This window comes from Acanthochromis polyacanthus, chromosome 4 (genome assembly GCF_021347895.1).
Source record: "Acanthochromis polyacanthus isolate Apoly-LR-REF ecotype Palm Island chromosome 4, KAUST_Apoly_ChrSc, whole genome shotgun sequence".
Taxonomy (NCBI): domain Eukaryota; kingdom Metazoa; phylum Chordata; class Actinopteri; family Pomacentridae; genus Acanthochromis; species Acanthochromis polyacanthus.
In genome coordinates, this window is record NC_067116.1 from 20,985,463 (window position 1) to 20,999,872 (window position 14,410).

The following is a 14,410-nucleotide window of genomic DNA, read 5'->3' on the forward strand; positions in this document are numbered from 1 at the left end:
GACTCTGCAAGCCGTACCTTTTCGGGCAGGTAAAGCTCTAAAGTACAATATAAACTGAAGTGATGTGAGCTTTAAAGCATGTTCTGCATCATGTTTAGTTTCGATGCCTTTTCTTGTAGACAGTTCTTATAACCTTGAACTATTTCAGAAGACTTTAAGCTTCCATACATCTAATTCCTAAATCAACATGTGGTTATTACAATTACTATTAACTAAATGACCAACAGCAAACCTGGAGCCATACGACCATTTGCTGGTTTTGAGGGTTCATGGTAAAGTGACAAATACAGGGATATAGTCCAATGTACCTGGTCAATGTAAGACAGCGGGATACATAGAAAATGCAGAGAGCGAAAAAAAAATTAGGTGTCCGTAGTGGGTCACAGCTTGTACTTGTCCTGAATTTTATGGCTAATCTGCCCCTTAGAAATTGCCACATTGCAAGTTGACATCTTAAAATGTTTTTTTTGTTCAACCAGCAGTCCTAAGTTTATGAAATATGACTCAAAAAAGCACACTCTTTCCATTTATGAATCTAGAAACCAGCAAATGCTTTGATTTTTTTCCTCTAAAAAAACTAATTATGGTGATTATTCAATTGGCCAAATAATCATCTGTGAAGTGACAAGTCGATTATTTGGATACTGTCAGTAATGTCCTGCATTTATCATTATACTGCTACAGTGCTGTTTGTGGTTTTTCAGATATCACGAACCACTAATCTTTAATCATAGTTATTTTTAGCAAGCTAAGATGGCCATTTGATTTGATGTAAAATTACATCAGGTTGATTACAAAATTCCTGTCCCCACTGAAACACTGTAATTTGTTTTGAGGACTGCACTGTTTTAAGCAATTCTACTCGTGTCCATTTGAGACACTGTTCATTTGTACCTGGACTGCTGCAATCCGGATTTATTTTCTTTGGCTTTTATTGGGTGCAAAACATTGCCACATAACAAGAATTCATTACTAAGGTGACCCGTAGAAGGATCTTTAATAATAGTACATCTCTCCTCCTACATCAGACTGTTTTCTCTCTCTGCAGTGGTGTGTAGACCATAGAAAGTCAGGCTGCATGCTATCCAGGGGCATTTAAATGAACTATTGTATTTCAAAGAACCACTTCAAAGCTCAGCAAACTGTTCTGTCATGGCTGTACAGTATACCATACAGTACTGTCTTCTATCTTCTCCCCTTAAAAATGGCTTCATCTTTGCCTGCATATTTAAGAGTGTGTGCTCAGAAACGCACAAAAACACCGCCCAGTGGGTTTTTATTATTGCCTGCTTCTCAGTTTAATGACGCCAGCGTTGCTGCCCTCCCATCACTTTAAGTCATGTGGTTTTCTCCTGGGGTGAAGGACTATAAACACACGCTGAAAATCTTTCTCCTTCCCGTGTTTCTCTCTTTTGTCTCTGTCTCTTCTCTCATTTTATCCTAAGTCCTTCTTCTTTCCATGCTTTTATTTTTTCTCAGTTGTTCGTCTTGGATCTGTTCAGTGCCAAGTCAGAGTAAGAGCCAAGATAGATCAATATAACAGTTGCTAAATTTGTAATTGTCTCACGGTGTGTGGGGGAAAAAAACCTGGAAAAATAGTGAGGGAAATACTTAAACTACCTAATGATTGTGTCGTTTGGGTGGGTAAAAATTAGTCGACCCTTAGAGATTTGACTTCCTGCAAAAAAATTACCTTTTTTTTGTTTAAGTGCCAGAACTAGCCAACAACAGACAACCTAGTTTCATCTCTAAACTTTTCCTCAATTGAATTTTCAGAAAATAAACTATATCGTTGTATGTAATAACATCACAATTGCATATGTTATGACAGAAGATAGGTAAGGCTTTGCAGGAACTATCAATATTTTTATCTCGTCTTCAGCACAGCAGGCAAAATTAAGCATCTTAGTCTTGCAGCGAGGAGTTTTCTCTGAACGGCCCACTCCACAAATTGGTCTGCAGCCATCGGTGATAATAGGCTGCTGCTGCTACCTGCTGCCAGTGTTATTGACACCTCTCTGCTGTGGGACTGTTCATTCTGCCAAACCGGCCCAGTCAGCAGACAAAGTTTCTGTGAGTCAGCGAAACTCTCAGCAACACTGACAGACTGGTCAGTTGACTGCCTAGATGGTTTCATGATATAGTGTCTGACGCATGGGGTAGAAAGTTTTCACCTCTCTTTTGACAGCAGCCTGATAAGGCAGCTATGTTATGTGGTGTACCAAACTGGATCATATGCAGCATGTGCTTTGGTGGTCCACTTATAGCTTGTCAAAACTGCTGTGACAGAAAGTAAATTTTGCGTCATTCAGCTGTGACACTGTGATTATTGCCGTTCAGTGAATAACTGTTGGGTCAGGCAGCAAAATAGAATAAACAGAAAATCAGTAACTTTACTGTAGATGCATAGAAATTGTCAAAAAAGGAAGTCACCTACAGAGACATGAGTGAAATGTGCCTAAAACCAGCTTCAGAAATCTCACGGACAGTGAGATACTCTTGCAATTTTATGTTGCTGTAAGTTAGGAGGTGCAGTCAACGCCTGTGAGACAAACCCTACCTGGTTTTCATTTGTCAGCCATCCCTTTGAAATAGCCTTGTGCAACAATAAAGTGCTGTCAGCTCTCCACTGCTACATTTGAATGCTCCCTGAAAATACACCAAGCACTATCTGTGCTGGACCACTGCACTATCTCAAAAAGGTAGCTCTTGGAACTGAATTTTATTTTGGAGATGAGGAAAAATTTGCAGGAGCCAAAACAGTTGAGATGTGCAGGATGGGGAGAGACACCACAAAACGGCATTTTTAATGCATTGTGAGCAGGCATGTGTGAGGACAGTGTTATGTGCGTCTGTTCTGGTTGTTTGCACCAAATGTTCTCCCCCAGAGGCCTCAGAACGTCACAGTACAACTCAGTCCAACCCTAGGGGACAAATTTACAGTGCACAGTCCTGTGAATGTCAAAGCAAAAACATGGCAGGAGCACTGGGAACAATACACCCCCTGTCAAAAGTTTTGAGACGGGTTCTAATTTATTTGAATGAGAAAGTGTCTCAAAACTTTTGACAGGGGGTGTATATTGCTGCACAAGAATACCACTTGAAAGGGAATAGAGGCCAAATTTAAATCAGGCACAGTTTTTGCTTTTTATAGACTAAACGTCTTAAACACACCTTATACAATCAAGTATATAAAAGTAAGTCTGTAAAGCCATACGAGCAGTAATCTAATACAAGTATACCAAATTACCCAACAGTAATAAACAGACTTATTTTATTTGAGCACACCAAAAAGAAACCTCTTCATTTGGATACTGGTTGAGGGCAGGATGATGTTTTTAGGGTATTGTGAAGCTGAAGGAAGTACGACACTTCAGAGAGTAAAAGTGAAGAAGCTTAATGCGAAACACCACATTCTAAAAAAAAAAGTCTTATATCATTCAAAAATTTAAAAAATCAGATTATAAGCAATAAGATCTAAACAGAACAATCACCAGTATCATTTAGATATGAACAGATGTCCAGTGTGGATTATGAAAACCTGAAATATGAATGTCATGAATCATATTAGCTATAGACTGTTGCAATCCTTAAATGTTTATAATAAGCCTCATGCTGGTAGTTGCTTGGTAATAGCAGCAGTTCTTGATATTGTTCTGTCTGCAGAGCCTGAGCTGCCTTGTCTTTTCTCTTTTGCTCTGGTCAGTAGCCTTTCATGCGACTAAAGGACTGCATTACAGAGCAGGAATGTACTCAGACATCGGATCCATTAGGACTGTAAAGGCAGATTTGACCATTAGCCAGAACTAAAGGCACAGTTCTAGATGTTGCCAGAGAATGAAGCACTGTATCTGAAAGCCTGAGCCAAGCTGAGCAACACTTTATGCTCCTGGTCTTACACACAGTATGTTAAAAATCTAGCTCAAAGAAGGAAGTATAGAGGTGTGTTGCACAAGCAGAGATGTTGCAAATGAACTAATCTTTATAAGCTGAGACAGTGTGACTGCATTAACTGCTGTCATGATGATAAATGATTTCATTTTCTGATATAATAAAAAGCAACTGATAACATTTGAAGATGTCAACCAGCTCACTGCTCTACTTCATTCTATGTGCTGTTCTTCAAAACCAAACTAGTAATCAGTTCATACAGGTTATTTTGAATAGACAGAATGTATTCTGTGTGAATCTTACAGAATAAATTTTGGTGTTTGTTTGTGTGAATTTCCCTTTAATTTACGCTTTACTTTGTGTGTTCTCTGAGTTACACAGTACAATCAGTCCTAACACAGAATCTATCAAGTAAAGTCTACTATAATATACAGGTCTGTCTTTTTTGTGCTATCGGTCACCACTTTTAGTGCATTTAAAAAAGGTAGAACATTTGAATGCCTTTGTGCGCTTCAGATTTATTCAGAATCAGATTTTGGTCGATATTTCAGGAGAACTGTCTTGCTTCTAAAGCACCCCATTTTATATTTGAAGTTTGAAAAGCAGAAAGGCAGATGAATGACAGACCAGTGAGCAGTGCAGTGATCCAGTCAGGTGAAGGAGAGATTCATGCTAGTGACTGAGGAAAGCAAACAACTGTCAGTCATCTATTATTCAGCCTGTTTGAAAACACCTAGTGGGTCTGACAATACCACAGTAAAGAAACTTCTGGATATTTGTGGATGAAATGTTTGTGGAAATTGATGGTAAAAGTTCAGGAGTTAAGTTGCCATACTAGCTCATCCTCCTGTGATCAGCTGTATACACACGTGGACAAAATTGTTGGTACCCCTCAGTTAAAGAAGGAAAAACCCACAATTCTCACTGAAATCACTTGAAACTCACAAAAGTAACAATAAATAAAAATTTATTGAAAATTAAATAATCAAAATCAGCCATCACTTTTGAATTGTTGATTAACATAATTATTGAAAAAAACAAACTAATGAAATAGGGCTGGACAAAAATGATGGTACCCATAACTTAATATTTTGTTGCACAACCTTTTGAGGCAATCACTGCAATTAAACGATTTCTGTATTTGTCAATGAGCGTTCTGCAGCTGTCAACAGGTATTTTGGCCCACTCCTCATGAGCAAACAGCTCCAGTTGTCTCAGGTTTGATGGGTGTCTTCTCCAAATGGCATGTTTCAGCTCCTTCCACATATGTTCAATGGGATTCAGATCTGGGCTCATAGAAGGCCACTTTAGAATAGTCCAACGCTTTTCTCTCAGCCATTCTTGGGTGTTTTTGGCTGTGTGTTTTGGATCGTTGTCCTGTTGGAAGACCCATGACCTGCGACTGAGACCAAGCTTTCTGACACTAGGCAGCACATTTCTCTCCAGAATGCCTTGATAGTCTTCAGATTTCATCGTACCTTGCACACTTTCAAGACACCCTGTGCCAGATGCAGCAAAACAGCCCCAAAACATTACTGAGCCTCCTCCATGTTTCACCGTAGGGACAGTGTTCTTTTCTTCGTATGCTTGGTTTTTGAGTCTATGAACATAGAGTTGATGTGCCTTACCAAAAAGCTCCAGTTTGGTCTCATCTGTCCAAAGGACATTCTCCCAGAAGCTTTGTGGCTTGTCAACATGCATTTTTGCATATTCCAGTCTGGCTTTTTATGAGTTTTTTTCAGCAGTGGTGTCCTCCTTGGTCGTCTCCCATGAAGTCCACTTTGGCTCAAACAACGACGAATGGTGCGATCTGACACTGATGTACCTTGGCCTTGGAGTTCACCTTTAATTTCTGTGGAGGTTGCTCTGGGCTCTTTGGATACAATTCCAACGATCCGTCTCTTCAATTTGTCATCAATTTTCCTCTTGCGGCCACGTCCAGGGAGGTTGGCTACTGTCCCGTGGGTCTTGAACTTCTGAATAATATGAGCCACTGTTGTCACAGGAACTTCAAGCTGTTTAGAGATGGTCTTATAGCCTTTACCTTTAAGATGTTTGTCTATAATTTTTTTTTCGGATGTCCTGGGACAATTCTCTCCTTTGCTTTCTGTTGTCCATGTTCAGTGTGGTACACACCTTTTCACCAAACAGCAGGGTGACTACTTGTCTCCCTTTAAATAGGCAGACTGACTGATTATGAGTTTGGAAACACCTGTGATGTCAATTAAATGACACACCTGAGTTAATCATGTCACTCTGGTCAAATAGTTTTCAATCTTTTATAGAGGTACCATCATTTTTGTCCAGGCCTGTTTCATTAGTTTGTTTTTTTAAATAATTATGTTAATCAACAATTCAAAAGTAATGGCTGTTTTTGATTATTTAATTTTCAATAAATTTTTATTTATTGTTACTTTTGTGAGTTTCAAGTGATTTCAGTGAGAATTGTGGGTTTTTCCTTCTTTAACTGAGGGGTACCAACAATTTTGTCCACGTGTGTAACTCAAACAGCCAATATGCAGAGGAAAATCTTTTATTTGCTGTAGAGAAGCAGCTGTGAAGAAGGCCCTCCAGTGCAGAGTTTAGCTCAGTCCAGGTTTCTTCTGTCTGTAATTAGTTTCATGCAAGCCGGAGGAAAAGTCTGAAGATGTGTCTAATTAGAATCAAGTGAGAGCTGTTAAAATAGACCCTACTCTGGAGAAACAGAAGATTCACACAATTTTCATACAAGCATGCTCACATTTGCTACACGTAATGAAACAATGACTGTGTTTCTGTTCTGTCGGTTGTCTCAGTGCTGTCTGCTGTCGACAGAGTAGCAGCATAACAGTGAAGATGTTGTAGATTAGTGGTCATGTAATCTTATCAGCCCCATCCTCTAAAGCTTTTGAAACATTTCTGTTACTACAGAGAAAGGTGGAAAACCACAAAACTTGAATGTTATCTTGAGTACTATCACATTACCTGAGGGACATTATTTTTACAGCGGTATTTTTGAATCTCTAAGATCTTCAGCATAGTTACAGTTTTTATGTGATCTGAGTTGCTTTTCCGCAACAAATGGACATCAGGAAACTACCAAGAGTAAACCAAAATATTTCGCCTGACAGTGAACTTTCCAGCTACATGGAAACTGTTAGAGTTCAGATTTTATCTTTAGATAAAACAATATAAATGTGCTGTCAATTTCATTTTTATTGTAATGAAACTAAATATTCAACATCCCCATGCAAAGGCAATTACTGTGCCATGTGCCGGGCTATTTAATGGCTTCTGTTATTGACACTGCCTGAAGTAATGTCTAATAAAAACACCAGATGATCAGAACAGAACTGAAGAGATAAAAAATGAAATAGATTCATTAAAATCAAGTGATAGCTTTGCTGCTTAACATTTCTCATCAAAAAGAAAACTGCCTAAAACAGGTTGTTTTTCTTTCAAAATTGCTGTTGCAAGAAGGCACCCTTCAAATCTGAGAGACCTGGAGCAATTTGCAAAAGAAGAGTGGTCCAAAATTCCACTTGAGAGGTGTTAGAAGCTTGTTGATGGTTATAGGAAGCGATTGGTTTCAGTTATTTCTTCCAAAGGGTGTGCAACCAAATATTGAGTTGGGGGTGCCAATAATTTTGTCCGGGCCATTTTTAGATTTTTGTTTAAAATTAGGTCAATTTTGGCCTTTTTTTTCTGCTTTTTTGTATTTTTCCAGTGCACATGAACGAAATACATGTGAATACCAAAAACATTTATAATTGCAACAATTTCTGGGATCAATGATGTATTTTCTGGAAAAATTCCAATAATGTCGGCCAGGACTGTATGATTGCTTTCCTTTGAATATTAGTAAGCTATGCCAATGTTGTGTCTGCTCTTCTTTTGATCATTCAGCACTTTGCACTGCTTTAATAAGAACATGATATAATTATCAGGAGGTGCTATTTTAACTGCAACACTATGGTTTGTACGACAACAAATGAATTGATCAAACATGTAGTGTGGAATTTGTTAGTGATTTACTGTAGGAGTATTTGTAAAAAAAAAAAAAAAAACATTTTAAAGGGCAAAATTAATTCAATAATTTTTTTGGCAGAAAAGTGCAATAACACAATATCTTAGTGTGTTGGTTTGAAATAAAGTTGTAGGTGTCTGTGAGACTTACTTCTCTGTGAGACTGCAGCATCTCTCTGCCTATCAGCAGAACTGAAAGAGCTGACCTTTAGCTGAACCTAAATGCTGACCTCTGCTAGCGTGTGTGTTTCTAAAGAACTTTACCAGGCCTTAGATTTTGTACATGTGTATTTTTGGAGTTTGAATGAAGAATAATAAGTTATATCAGTTGCTATGTATTGATATCAGGTTTGCTTTGAGAAATGAAGCTGAAGATCAACACACCTGTTTTTAAACTTTGCAAGGTTCAGTGGCCTAGATCAGTTTGATAGAAAACTAGTGATCCTGATCACTCAGCGGACCAGTGCTGCCATGTGATTTACAGAGATAAAATGATAATGTCCTTGCTGCACCATCCCCCTTAACAAATTTGAGTAAATCCCCCACAGCCCTTATTGGTCCACCAAGTCTAAGTCTTCATGAGAAAGTTGTCCAAGTACAGATTTTACACCTCCCCATAAACCCCCTCCTGTCCTTTTTTTTTCTCTTCTCCCATCATTCTCCTCATTGTCATGGTAATGGGCTCCATCATGCGTGACCAAAACGGTCAACTTAATTGATGAAAAAGAGATCAGCAAGAGGGGAGAGAAGAGGGGGTTTGCATATATCAGACGTGAAGGATTTTCATTCACTAAAGGCTTAAGGAATACATTAAGACACTTGAAGACGCTTGGAAGGAAGCTCTTGCGTATGTGCTATCAGGTTGCCTGGCATGGCTCAGTGTCTACAAGTTCCAGCTCCATCTGCTTGCTCAATCAACAACCTGCCATTCAGCACACATGAGTGGAGTTTTGTCTCCGTAATAGTAACAGACCTGTCAGTGTGGTCACACTCTGGTAATACTCATCTCGTTTATGTTGCACCTACCGGGTTGAGGTATGTGTTCCTCTACAAGGAGGCACACTAGAAAAAGAGATTTGATTGAACTGTTCTGTCTCGTTTAAGTATTTGATCTGTGGCAATAATTATCTTTAAGAAAGTTTTTCGTTCATTTATATGGCATAATTAAATATTAATTGTCGTCAATCTCAGAATAAAACACCAAAGTTACTGATGTGTCATTCTCCATACTTGCTGAATTTTCTAAGCTGCCTGCACCCATTCTCATTGATACCGAATACATAAATATTAACACCAGGGTATAAATTTGTGATTTCATTTTTATCCAAGTAGGATGAATAGTTTCATGAAATGGCTGTAACTTTCTCCAAAGATTACTAAACCTGGAGTTAGCAGTAAATTGCAGATCTGTCTCCCGAAAATTACAAGTGTTGCAGCCAACTTTTCATACAATCAGTCATACCTTAGTTTGGATCGAACTTATTACCTTGGTACCTGAAAAATGGAGGAAGACCTTCAGAGATGTTTTGAATGAGTCGAGTTTCAAACCAATCTATGATATGCCGGGGACTGGACAAGAACGTACTCTAAAGTGTGTTCAGGTGTTTAAAACACACTTTCAAAGTTTATATTATTTTCAATGTCAATGGCATTTATTTTAGAGAAGAAACAAATCTTACGGGTCATGGGACAGCGGTGCCATCAGCAACATTAATTCTCTCCAGCCAGGCAGTGCAGAACAAATAAACTGGGATTGTAGTTGTTCAGCCACAGTTTCCAGTACTTGGTTCATAGATCACAGGATGAAGAGATTAACTAAAATGTTTTATTTCTCCACTTCAACCTTTAATGTGAAATCTATGAGACCAGAGAAGAAGACGAACTGTCATTGATGGGTGAACAGATACTGAAAACATGTTTTTCATGGCCAGTTTATTGCAGATAAGAGATGGAGTACTTGAGGTAAAAAGCTGAGGGGAACGTGTGATACTGTTGGGATACATATGGGATAATGGTGCACATTTTTAGATGGTCTCTCCTGAAGTCCATTCTAATGTTGCAATAATTGTAGCCTGTTCAGACTTCAGTGTGAAGTTTGCAAGACTAATGGAGCATACAACAAGCTGTTCAAATGAAGACTGACTTGCAGCTTTGGGGGTGTCGAAGCTGGGAATTTTGGAAATGAGACAAACTGACACTAACCATGGCGTGTTGTCAGTTAGAAATGATTTCTGTCAGGTTACTGTATGATGATGGAGTCTTTGCATCTGCAAAATATCATGTACAAAGCAGTGGAGATAGTGTTGCAGTGAAGTTGTGGCATATCGCTCATACCACAGAATGCTCATATTTGTTTTTCAAATATTCATCAAGGCATCTCACTGTTGTCGTTATCAAACTCTGTTTGCAAAACATTTTGAGCAGTATAACAGTCTAAAGTCTGTGGAAAGCCCTCTTTGCATACAGCCAAAATAGTAGAGTGCCAGCAGTGGTGGACAGGTGCTGTGTCTAGCTGTGAAGAGGCAGGTGTGTGTGTGTGTGTGTTTTCAAGGCTTACACTGGCAGCTCACCTTTCTATAGCAAGGGTAGAATTTCAACAGAAGGCGTCTGCCAACTGCAGGGAAAGGACAAAACCTAAAGAGAGTAATCGGCACCCTTTTGAATAGAGCAGAGCGCTTAAGATAAACAACATTATACAACGTGCAGATGGCCCAAACACTTCTTATACACAGCTAATGTCGAAGCTTTCAGCTGTTTGGTAATAAAAAAAGTAATATCACTTACAAAGACCTAGACTAAATAGTATTTTGGGTGTTTCACTGTGTAGATTCAGTATTAACTCTGTTTCAGTCCACTCTAAAGAAAGTTATCTTAAAGCAGAGACAGATTTAATTCAGGCTGATGGACCTCAGTGACTCGGTGGTTCTCAGTCTTATCAAGTCTCGACCCTCAAGAATAATCAAGTTGGTGTTCAGCCTGGAACTTGGCTGCCTACGGGTGGAGCCTCTGTTGCCAGGCAACACTATCAACATACAGTGAAAAGTGACATTTTGATAAGTGATTTGACATTCTGATAAGAGCATTAAAGTCAACTATGTGATAGGAGAGGTAGAAATATACTCAGAGGTTGATGGACTAAACTGGACGAGGTACAGATTAAACCCAAAAAGATGTCGCTGTGAAGAGGTTCCTTCAGTTCTTTAAGAAAAACGGAAGAACCAAAAAAATGTGACATGAAATCAGTCAAAACCTCTTCTACCCTACCTCTCCCTCTCTGAACCCTTCCCTTCTCTCCCTCCCTTTATCCATATCCAGTAATCAATAATAACAGGTTATTCCAAAGGGAGAGTTAAGGTTGTTCCTGCACAGCTGGTGGCATAACTACCCCCCTTCATGGAGCACACTTTAAGGAAAAAATATTTCCCTAAGGTGTGGAGGAGCACACTTTACTTCTGGAACTATTTAGAGTATATGGAGTCCTTCATCTATTCAGTGATTTAATGATCTAAATGGGGAGAACTGGTTCCTGCAGATTTTCAGTGAAATGTAAACAAACTAAGTTGATTTGTTTATTTACTGGGGCAGCATAACATGACCTAAAGTCAAACCTAAAAATCATAGGAGGCCGGATTGTATCAACATCTTTTCTAAGTTAAATCAGGATCATACTTTGCTTATTTACTTACTGAAGTGAGTTGCTTTGTAAATACTTGCAGTGTCATGACAGACCCAGGCACTAGAAGAGGAAGCAGAGGTGTTGTATTCAACAACACTGGCTCTGATATTATGCATGCTGAACCACTGTGCTATTCTTTCCAGTCTTGCGTTATTTAAATGCAGTTTAAATAACAGACTTATGGTAAATCTTGAACATTGTTTCTAGAAGTCGGGGTTGGAACAAAGCAAGCTTCTTGTTTACAGCTTAAATAAACTTTTGACAGGCAGAGTTGATCTTCGTAGGATTGCTGATGAAGCTACTTTGAGCTCCATGAGTTGGTTGAAAACTCTGCCTCTGACTTATTTCCAAAAATATGGATTTGAAATTCAGGTGATGACTACATGCATGATATTCTGCCAAAAGGGTAAAAGATTCGTGTCCCTGAGCCCTGACCTCAGCAGACAAGAACTCCATCTTCTTAGAAGTAAGCTATACGTGAAACTATTTAATACATGACATACAGAGAACATCAAGGTAGCATCTGAAAATACAGACTAAGACTAGGTTTAACATGAGGGCTATTCATTTAGTTATGATGGTCAAGGACTATGGGTGAGCTGGCCTTTTGAAAACAGAAGATTGAACATATGTCTCAGAAGATGAAAATACCACACCAACCTTGTTATGTTTTACAGTTGCTAATTAAAAAAGAAGAAAGGCAATGCTTTTTTTTAAGCCAGATGCACAATGGAACATTAAAAATAAGTCCTTGATTGCAGCCCATGATTAATATGCAGATTAGATTGCAAAATATATGGCTTGATCTATAAAGTGCTCACAATGAAATTTCCCGTCCCAAGCTTTTAAAACTCAAGAAAGTCGTTTTAACAAGCTTGTTTTTTGACAACAAACAGACCAAAACTCAAAGATACTTAGTTTACTATCACGTAACCTCAAGATTATTGGATTGTTCAACTAATTTATCTTTTCTTAACTGAAGCTCCTGAAGCTTCATTTGACAGAAAAAAGGCAACATTTCAACCCTACTGGATATGTAGATGCTTTTCCTCTCTTTATTGACTTTATAAAACAGAATGGCCTGGTGGTAATGACTGCCTTAAGCTGATGTCAGCAGTGATGCCTCAGCAACTGAGTTTTCTGGCTGTTTTCTGTCATCGACCTGTCTGAGTTGCCTCTTAGAACAACTGTTTCGCTTCTTGATCACTGGGAGTCGAGTGCTCAGTCTGTGTGTCTACCTCTGCTGTGTGTGTGTGTGTGTGTGGTTATCGGTGACCCTTCCTTGGCATTCCAGTCATTCCCCTGGTACCTGGGAACTGGACTGTTCTCCTCCAGCCGGGTATTTTTAGGTCCTAAGAAGCAGCTGTCTGTGTTTCTGTCTGCACAGACAGCCCAGCTGTCTGTTGACCGAAAAATGTGGTGAGACTGACGAGACGACAAAATGTGTTTGTAATAGTCCTGCTGCCTCATTCAGACACTTTTTGGGATTATAGAGACTAAAGCTAAAACAGGTGTAGTTTTGTGTAATTGCAACAGTGATGGTGTGAGGTGGTGATGTAGTCTGTGTTAAATCCGCTTGCCTGCAAGGTAGGCAACTTGTCTCTCAACAACAGCCCGGCTCTGTGGTTTTCTCACTTTTTAATGATACTGAGTCATGTTGGCCCTGAGGTTTTTGTGCTCACCGGTTCAACAGCAAAGAGCGAGATAAGAGCCAGTGGAGTGCAGCAACACTTCAGAGCCCCATTATTTGTAGTAGCTAGCTCTGACATCTCAGCATTAAGTGTGCTCTGTTCAATTCATTTCCCTAAATGTTATCACAATTCTCATTTGTACCAAAAGCAACTAAATGCCAATTTCTCCAAAGAGAGGGGAACACTGTTGGTCCTTTGGTTTTGTGATTTTTTATTTTTTTTATTTTATTTTTTACCAAACCATCATTTAGACAATTGCTCATGAGATACTAAACACAACAACAGATCATGTTGATATTGATCAGTCATAGTGTAATGATGAAGTGTGTCCTCTCTTCTTTTGGAGCAGGTACTGAGGATAAGTACCAAAAAGCACTCAGATGCCAGTTTCCAAACTAAACTGGTACTAATGGGCAAATAATACTGTCTTCTAAAATTAGTTAATACCATGATTGAGGGAATCCTACATTAGCACACTATTTTTAGGTAATCTGTTTAGTTTGTTCTCATGATGTTTGCCTTGTTGTGGTGAAAAAAATTGAATGACCGACAAATGAATTTGCAAAAAGTGATAGCAGAACAGTGTGTGTGTTGTAGTAGTAAATCAGTGGCGTGTGTATGTGCTGTGCTGCAGTGTGGAAAGTAAAAACAATCACAGAACAAAACCAAACTAAAGGACAAGAGGGCTGAAAATGGGGAGCTTGGAGATGGCTGATTTTAAATGCATCGTGGATGGACTGACCAGTTACACTCATACATAGTCATAAGACAGAAAACTCAAACTCTATGCAAAGCAGAAGGATGAATGTCAGCAGTCAATGGGCTATGTTTAAAATACACCCACATACTACTGACAAACCACATTTACTGTTTGTTTACTCTTAATTTTAATGATGATTTTTAGTTCTTTTAACATAAATATTGATGATTTCTCATAATATTTCTCTTCTCTGTGGATTCTCAAAACATGCAAAATGCTGCGATGCCAGGATAAAATTAACAGTCAAGGAGACAGGAAATGACAAAAGAGATGACGTGAGAGAGACACTTAATGAAGTCACCATGTACTACATCATTTAAATACATATTTTGGTAAGATGTGAAATGGTGATAATGATAATACCTCATGCACTGATGACCAGCCAAT

The 14,410-nt window shown here is 38.8% G+C and overlaps 1 protein-coding gene across 3 annotated transcripts in view; it reads left to right on the top strand.

The window, feature by feature from the left end:
• Positions 1-14,410, top strand: part of fcho1 (FCH and mu domain containing endocytic adaptor 1) — a 78,720-nt gene that overhangs the window by 22,400 nt on the left and 41,910 nt on the right. The gene's annotated exons all lie outside the window — the stretch shown is intronic.